This window comes from Helianthus annuus, chromosome 1, assembly GCF_002127325.2.
Source record: "Helianthus annuus cultivar XRQ/B chromosome 1, HanXRQr2.0-SUNRISE, whole genome shotgun sequence".
Taxonomy (NCBI): domain Eukaryota; kingdom Viridiplantae; phylum Streptophyta; class Magnoliopsida; order Asterales; family Asteraceae; genus Helianthus; species Helianthus annuus.
Window position 1 is genome coordinate 71,909,598 of NC_035433.2, and position 9,575 is coordinate 71,919,172.

Below are 9,575 nucleotides of genomic sequence, written 5' to 3' on the forward strand. Positions count from 1 at the left end.
TTTAAAAATTTTTATTTTATAAAGTTGGTGTTAACCGAGGCCGTTTTACGGCAGGGATCTGGTTAGCAAAACACAAAAACTCATGATAATAATAATACAAAAACAAATTTCGATTTCAAGGATACATATATCCAAGAACAACTTCAGGTGAGGTGATCTGTAGTATGGAATCTGTAGAAGGAAAATCTAAGAATTAATCAATTAACCTCATTCTTTCATCCGATGTATTCTCTTGCATAGTAAAGCTTTCAACCTTTACCCGTAACTGAGTCACCTCATTATTCATCTCTTCAAGTTTAGAAAGATATTCGCCCCCAAATATTATTTTTAATAAAGTAACAAAAAAGTGAAGGAAAATATACATAGGCTTTACCATTTAATTTTATAATATCTTTTATATTTTATTATAAATTATAAATTTGGTTGAAATTACATATGACACTAAATAAAAAATAACAATAATAATTAAATTCAAAATTTAAAAATCTTAAAATGTAAAAGTATACAAATAATTCATAAATGTGTAAACATTTCTTTATCTACAACCGTTTGTTTTTTTATTTATTACACTAAATTTAACTTTATCTAATATTAGTAGTTTATCTTTATCTCTGCTTTTAACTCTTGACAGCGCCTCATACATCCATGCTAATCAATATTAGTAAAACAAATAACATCAATCCATGAACGATGAGCACCCAGGTATTGTCTAAATTTATATTCTACCAAAAATAAAAGAAGTATATTCTAACAAAATTGTAAATTACAAATACCATCATGCTATATAACATAAAACATAAAGAAAAATAAGAGTTTTCGTTCAGTTTAGTGTTCAAAATACATGAATCTCTCTCTCTCTCTCTCTCTATATATATATATATATATATATATATATATATATATTGTTTAAATTTAAGCAAGTCATCGGAGACCCGTTTGGCTTCGTTATTAGGTTGGAGATAAGAAGAGTGGCGCCTGGGATATGGGTGTGGGGGCACTATTTACTTGAGGTGGAGGAGGCACAAACCCGTTCCACCCAACCTAACTGAAAAAAAAAGCATGCTCATTACAATTAAGTATATGTGTGTAGCTTTAAAAAAAGAGAACATTATGTGTTGAAATGATTCAACTACAATGAACTGAAAAAAAAAAGAAATTTGAAATGGTAGAAAAGTTCCATTTCTTATGTAAATATTCAATTACAAGGTACTGAAAAATATGAGTGAGAAAAAATCAAGTCGTTAAATAAATACACATGGTATTCCTATATTATGATGAAAATCTTAAACCGCAACTGTGTATACTCACAGTTTCGGATATTTAAATTTTATTAAACACAACTGTATATATTTTTAAAAAAATAAATAATGCGTGACAAATAAGGTATAGTAATTAAACGGTAACAGAATCTTCAAAATCAATAATATTTATCAAATATAAGGCAAAGAAACTTGATCATATTATGCTAAATCATAACTGTATAATAAGTAAAATAAAGTGACATTTCAGATAAGTTAATGACGAAGTGGATAAATTATATATAATAGATAAATAAAATTTATTTATATCTGTGTTTCTTTGTTAATAATTTTTTAATAAAGTATTTATGGAATAATGAAAGGATTTTCAAATCCATACTATATTTAAGATGTAAAGAAATAAATAGGTGGATCAATTAATATAAGCTAATATTATATTTGATTAACTATTACAACTACCAATATTAAATTTTGGAGGTGGATCAATTAATATAAGCTAATATTATATTTGATTAACTATTACAACTACCAATATTAAATTTTGGTTTAGTAAACAATAATTAGTAAATTAAGTAAATGTTACTGACAACAGTGAACTAATATTTTATTTAAAAGTGATTAAATTTAGGAGTTGATTTATGGAAATTGTCGACCGGATATATTGAGATATGGTTGGCAAATAAGTGATGGATCACTGATAAAGGTAAGGCGACAATTTCTTTTAACTGCAAATTAACATGTCATTCATCACCAAATTGATCATACAATACGTGAGGCTAGTAAGTTACTGGCCAATCATCCATTACAAATTCACCCAGAATAAACAGAATAGGACAAAGAAAGCATGCTATGATTAATTTTCTACATCAAAACACAACCAATTGTTCCACTCCAAAGTACTCTGTTTCGTCCGCCCTCCTCTTGAGCCATAAAAAAGTTGTAACCTGCATCTCTTGCATCTCTGAAGATAGTCTATGTTGACCCGTTCCCCTCCGAAAATGGCTTCGTTTCTTACTTTCCATATTCCCCAACATCTCGCCAAAATAATTTTATTTTGCACAGCGACTGTCATATCTTTGTGGATTTCAACCAGATCCTAGATCCTTCACGGAGAAAGCATATAATTGCTGCATTTTGCACCACGAACTCACCTTTTGCCATAACACCAATGCTACATAACACGCCGTAAAAAGGTGGTCCGCGTTATTAAAGTCAAACAAAGGACTTAATGTTATTGAAGTAAACAACGCTAATAAAAATTGTTTTTTTAACAAACAACATAAAAGTTTTATTAGATAAGCAAGGCGCTTTACACCAAATATTACATTAGAAGGAAATTACACCAGCCAAAACAAACAGAGCCAAAACAAACAGAGACTGGACATATAAAAAGATATTAAGTGAACATACTGAATGAACTCAAGTCCCTCCAGGTCATAGACATCTCTTTAGACCTCGTCTTTATCGATAAGAAACCCATATTTTTAACCTCCTCAATGTTTCTGGCAGCCAAGGCCATTCTCGTCAGTAGAAGTTTTTTTCTCTTCCATCCAAACAACAAATCCGACTTTCTTTGAGATACTATTCCAAACAAAAGGGACTTCGGGCGAGGATCTACCAAACTTTATAATAATATATTTAATGTTGGCCACCAAAAAACTGCCAGGCGAATGCATGTTCCAAATTCTTTGATCCGGATCAGCCGAAAAGACAACTGAGCTCAGTAAAGATGTAATTAAAAAAATAGTTGATAAAATGAAAACTGAAATGTGTTTGAAACTAATTTAACATAAGGTGTCCTTCCAACATTTATATAATAACATATAAATCAAATAATAATGTTTGTTATGAAGTAAAACACTGATTATTTGATTATTACAACCCCATACAGCAAATGCATGTCCAAAAGGACCAAAACTATTTTTCACCAACCAACCAGTTATTATAAGTTATAACTTTCCAAACACACATACAAACACCACCCAAGTTGTAAAAGAAGATATACAAAACCTGTAGCCCATGCAAAAGCTATACTTGAAATCATATGTAGGAACTTCAATCGCCTTCCTTTTTTTCAAATCGTGAATGTTTTCAAGCAAAGTGTAAAAATCAGTCAAGCGCTAATCTGTTTGAACAGGAAGTAAAGCTAAATGTTACACCTTGAAGGTCGATTTAGAAAACATCAAATTAAATATTTTGGATTTTAATAAAATAAGGTTGTATATGCTTACTTGGTTTAATAGAGAAAATGCACTTCAAACAGGATAGTAGTCATCCGTAAAGCTCAAAGCAACCTGTATGTAAGCATAAAATCGAATCTTGTACAAAACCATATATTTTATATCACTTAAGCATCACTTGAAGGGTTGAATGTTACCTTTCAAAAATAGATTAATTCTGTTGATGAAAGGTCTTTGGTCTTTGAATATGAGAAACCTACTCCTCACATAAAATTGAAGGCTCTGTACACACAAATCAACTCTTGAACGTTGTACATTTTCAGACAAAGTAAAATGAAGAAATAAAAACATACAATATAATTTCAAACATGCTAATCCCACAACATTGAAACAATCAAACACATACTGATTGACCAACAACCAAACACATACTGATTGACCATGAGAACCAAACAATTAATCACTAACAGACTCAAGGGTAATTAAGAAACAAAATAATATGAAAATAGAGAGACTACTACCTTGAGGAACATCTTCGGTATGGTAAAGAGACCTGTGGATATCCGTGGCGTAATAAACCATGTTGGTAAAGAGACTTATGCAAGGGGTATAGACATATAACAACTCGTCTGACCTTCGTCATACATTTGACTTATATCCCTCCATTTTTAGAGACCTAACTCCATGCAATAATTGAAATGTTATAAGTCAAAGGCCACCAAAAAATGCCTAAAAAACTCCAAAGACCTGGGCTAATTTCCAATCTACTTGGAGCATATCCCATGTCACCTATAAACTATGTAGTTAATATCCTGAATATATCAGTGATATATCATCGATATATCAGTGATATATCGGTTATCGGTCCCTTGTTGAGATAACGGTACAAAATATTGGTCAGAATATCGGTACAGATAATATCAGCGATGTTGTCCGATATTTGCCCGATATAGGACCGATATTTGATAGATAAATCACCGATTTTCGCGATATCAGTACCATTCTTCTTATTTCTACTGTTCATTTTTCTTCTTATTGCTGCTATTAGTGTTTTAAGTCTTAATTGTTAGTTGTTACTGTTAAATTTTAGTGTTTTTAGTCTTAGTCAGTTCTTACTTATTACAATTGTTAGTGTAAATTGCTATATATATAAATTTAGCATGATATTAAAATTATCGATATCCCACTGCGATAACCGATATCTCAAATATCGGTCCTTGACCAATATCCGATATTTTACCGCATTAACTACTTAGCCTATACATGTGTTCCAACCCCTAGAGTACATTATAACATAAACACTTTGTAAATGATTTGATTCTTAGAATAACATAAAGCACCAAGGCAATGGAGTGATAGATTATCACTTCCAAACGAGGAAATTGAATCCATTGATTTGTATATTTCCTCTTAGATTCTTTGATTGATATTCTACAGCCTTTTCACCTCCTTCAATCATAGTTGACAGCTCATCTACATCAAGAAGACCTATATACAACAAATATTAAAGGATAAGTTGCAGCAAAATTGGACTTAAAAATAGTATTTTGGATGTTCTTTTTAATGTTGTACTGACATTTACAAACCACAAAACTTATGGCATAACCAAGGCATTAGATGCTTGTATAGTGTTAAAACATTGCCACTGAGCATTTCAAAGGAAGTACCAATTTGAAACCTAAATCTAAACCTTTTAGTACAAAGTATAAATTAATTCTTCAGACTTAATATGACTATGTACTATCAATGAGCTATCTATAATGCTAACATGAACCTAATTACAGCCAAGCAATTAGAAATCGCTAAATTCAATTGCATAAAAAACCAAACACACACCAACTTAAGAAACACATAATATTAACAGGAACCTAATTATTAATTGCATCAATAATCAAATAGACAGTTGACAGTAGGTATGAGAGCAGAATTAAACATGAACTTAACTAAAGACAGTGATCGAACATTAACCTGATTCTAGACCCACCAAGTTAAAGGTAAAATCTATGTCGCTGGAAAAACTCATCAAATCAATATCAAATAAACCATAAATGTACCTGATATGCAGACAATTCAAAGAACCAATGGAAGCATGCAGAGGGAGTTGATTGTTGACAGGTGTGCAAACGACGACAACCATTGCATCGGCGGAATGGCATTAAGGTCAAGCCCTAAAATAAGAAAGCCCTTACCAAAAAACATCAACTTCATCAAAATTCAACATAAAAACGCAAACACTCTTAAAGAAATAAATAGTTGACTTCTTACAGGGTATTAGCATCCTTCATCTGCATCGCTATCGTCGATTGAGCGGAAATAGTTAATAGTAACATATTTTTGAAATCATAACTAATGCATTAATTACTTTTAACTATTTAAAAATGTGGAAAGTGTTTAGCAGTCAACCAGACCCGTTTTAACCCATACAAAGTTACGACCTGTTTTAACCCGTACAAACGTTAACTATTAACTATATATTAATATAATATTAACTATATATTAATATAGTTAATCAGAGAGAATTAAAAAGAATATGAAGTTTGGTTCTGACCTTGTAAATCAAACTGTTAGCCCTATATTCAGAGCTCTCGTTTTTTTCACGCTTGATTAACTTCACTGACACCTTCCCCCCAATTTGTGTGAAATATTGATTGGCAAATAGGTAAATTGCCGTTAACCCAAACCTGAAATAAAATCTTAAATCTTAACCAAATTGATTTCCAGTAGCATTAATTTTTTTTAATAAAATAACATGCTTACTTTATGATATCGGATCCAATGATCTCGTACAAATGTGCATACGCCAGTTCAAAAAGAAGCTGCATGCATATAATACTCAATATAATAATCGCATCCTTTCTGATCATACCAAGCTTGCATCATGATACTAAGCTTCAATGACTATGAAACCCACCAGCAGCATTATCATACCAAGCTTGCATCATCATACTAAGCTTCAATGACTATAAAATTTAAACAAAAAAGAATTTTTTTTTTCATGTACTCACCTTAGCATCTCATGTGCTTGTGACTATACCAAGTGTTCGAATCTTGTTTCAGGCTGCTCATTTAGTAAAGACATCTGACTAATAATTTAAGTTGAAAGCCGATTGAACTTAATTTCTATAACGAACTCTTAAATCCACGTTTATTTATTAGGATGAAGTTGATCCCAAATCACTATATAACGTGTCGGCCCAAATTAAAGAGCACGTGTGTGGATTGTGAATAAAGTCAAGAGGTGAGAACACACACATACTTTTATCTATCTCTTATTCAACCATACCCCACATCCAGCCACCACAACAATTTGAACGATACCGTCAGCTGGGAAAAGACCACCATAAACGGCGGATTTGAGAATCCCCCACCCTCACCTGAATAGAAAACAAAATCATTACCGTCTTCTTTAGTCATCCCCTTTCAACAAAACCCGTGTTTTTATTATATATTATGTGTCATTAGTTTGTTTAAGTTTTCTGAGTCCCACATGTTTTATGCAATTTAGTCTAAGATTAACATAAAAATCTAATTAATTAAATCAACTTGTCGAGAATGTATTAATACCATTCATGTGCTCAAAGTTATGATATGTTCATGTTGATGAGGTTGGCCATGATCCGAACCCGAGGCAACACCACCTCCTAATCCTCCCTGCCTAATCCGTATCAACACGTATTCTTGATATACAAATATAGCTTCTCTCCCTTCAGGGTTTCTTAGTAACGGTTGTTGCAGTGTCTGCATAAAAAAATGTACACAAAATTTACTACACACATCAACATGTGAAAACACTAAAAAAGAGAAACAATAGCAAAAATAATTGAATTTGAGGATAAAGTTTACTATAAACGGGTCACCTTTACATGTCTTATTCCTTGTAGAATTGATCTTGAAATCTTGTGATTTAAAAAAATTATAAGATGTTAGATAATAATAAAACAAATATTCTATCATTATGTTAGATGTGTAGCTCATATAGATTGCTCTTCTTTGCAGTTATAGTTTCTAAAACTGCTAATGCTATGCAAATGGTTTTCTAAACTCAAAGTCTGGAGATTCATGTTTTATTTACCTTTGTGTTTTATTATTCAAAAAGTTAATTAACTATTAAATAAATCAAGAAATTAGATTAAAACTCATCGAAAACAATTGATCTGATGCAATACATAAAAACTCCTACCAGCCATATAAGAACATGCATGAAAATTGAAATGAAAATTGCATAACATTATACCTGTCAAAACACTAACGGGTCATTCCAAAATGGATGTGGGTCGCTATGGTCTTTAGCATCAGTGTTGATCGAAAAGTAATAGCGTAATTGGTAACTGTATTCAAGTTTTAAGTTTTAACCAAGTATAGTCAAGATTCCAACCTTTAATCACATATTTTTTTATCAAGTTTCAAATTTAATAATCAATTCAATCACTGAATTTCATGCTTCAAGTTTTAATCACCAATTTAATTAATATATTCCAAATTTTCAATATTAGTTACCCATTTAATCAAAATACTTAACAAATGCCAAAAAGCAAAATAATCAACAAAAAGCGAAATCAATACCACCCTTTGAAATCGTAATGTGAAAACTGCATACCTGAAGACAAAAAGTAGGGTTTCAACCAAAAAAGGATCCAACTAAGCAAGAGGTGATAGAAAAAAAATCTCATGTCTGAGAGATTTAATTAGGGTTTTCAGATTCGTCTATTCAAATCCTAGAATGTAATTCGTTGCAAAAATCATAAGACAATGGAATTGAAACTGAATAATCAAACCCCTATACTACAGAAACCAAAACCAAACAAAAAAAAATCTCAAATCAACAAAGATTCGATTTAAAATCTATAAATACTTGATTGAAAAGGAATGAGAGTAACAATAAAAATCATAGATGAATGAAATTTAGAACATACCTTTGTTTATCAAACTTGAATCGACGATGAACGATTGAAGATGAATGGTGTCTTGGGATTTAGGATTTGAGAGAAGTTAGCTTGTACGTTTGAGAAAAATGATATATACGATCCGAATTTGCGAGATGGGTGTGAATCCAACTATGTTACCTCTTATTGCCACAACGAAAAATGAAAGCGGATTTACACCGGATTATGCTCAGAACAAATGATATAGGGTTTGAAACTCAGAAAAAAAAACTTTGAGAAAAAAACTTAGAAGTTGAAGAAACATACCGAGAATCATAAATTGGAAGCAAGAATCAAAGATTTACACCGGATTATGCTCATGCCTGATGATTGTTGATGCGATTGGGGTTTGTGGGGATGAACGATCGATATCTTCTTTGCGAAACGAAGTAAAATGGCTAGAATGATAGGATATCAAAATTAGGGTTTAAGGTGCAGGAAGAGAATAAGCATGTTTATATCACGGGTGTGGTATGACCCGAAATAAAACGTATCCCGCGTCCAAAAAGAAAATATGTTATTTAGAATGGATTCTCTCGCAAAATCAACCTCCACTAAACCCATGAATGCCACATAAGCAAAATGGCTCCACCATTCAAAGACAAATGGCTCAAATCATCTCATTTATTAATATATATAGATTGGGAAGGTCGACGTATATATATATCTATTATCTATATTAAAACAAAACACTTTGGTGCCACTTGGCATTATTTTAATCCTCTAATTGCCACCTGGCAACTTAATAATCCTCACAATTGTGATTTGAGCGGCAATATACAAGTCTTATATGTAATCCCGCTTTTCACTTTGATTGTAACGCTGAAAATTCAAGTTTCCATCTTTCTTTATAATCATCTTCAGATTCAGATTCAGATTCAGATGATTGATCGCATAAGCCCTAGATCTATAAATCCATATTTATTTCTGGGGTTTCTTCACATCTAGCATTCGATAGATTATAGGGGGCAAATCGACACAAAATCGAAAGAAGGATGAAGGGGAGTGATGAACTGGGTTTTGATGGGAGTTTCAAGGGTAAGTTTTTGAGTGTTCTTTTGCTTATTGGCTCTAAAGAAATTACGGTAGAGAGAGAGAGAGTCATGAAAGAGACACGGCGACGACGTTTAGGGTTCCGCCGCAAACACAACGACGGTGGCGACTGTGGTTGACGTCGCAAGCTCCGGTTCCGGCAAGAGAAGAATTGTCTAATG

At 32.0% G+C, this 9,575-nt stretch overlaps 1 long non-coding RNA gene across 30 annotated transcripts; it reads right to left on the bottom strand.

The window, feature by feature from the left end:
• Positions 1 to 1,957: 1,957 nt before the first annotated feature.
• LOC110868710 lies at positions 1,958 to 8,846 on the bottom strand. 30 transcript variants are annotated; one of them, XR_002552707.2, is made up of 15 exons: positions 8,629 to 8,840; positions 8,353 to 8,504; positions 7,297 to 7,335; positions 7,004 to 7,177; positions 6,197 to 6,813; positions 5,988 to 6,120; positions 5,705 to 5,724; positions 5,494 to 5,623; positions 4,780 to 4,927; positions 3,961 to 4,115; positions 3,637 to 3,721; positions 3,491 to 3,553; positions 3,270 to 3,384; positions 2,670 to 2,973; positions 1,958 to 2,430 (listed from the first exon to the last, which is right to left on the bottom strand). It is a non-coding gene; the product is annotated as an uncharacterized LOC110868710 (long non-coding RNA). The 30 variants fall into 30 exon arrangements; XR_004866121.1 differs by lacking the exon at positions 1,958 to 2,430 and having other exon boundaries at positions 2,510 to 2,973; positions 3,961 to 4,927; positions 5,494 to 6,120; ... (2 more) ...; positions 6,696 to 6,813; positions 8,629 to 8,845; XR_004866119.1 differs by lacking the exon at positions 1,958 to 2,430 and having other exon boundaries at positions 2,510 to 2,973; positions 3,961 to 4,927; positions 5,494 to 6,120; ... (2 more) ...; positions 6,696 to 6,813; positions 8,629 to 8,845.
• Positions 8,847 to 9,575: the final 729 nt, after the last annotated feature.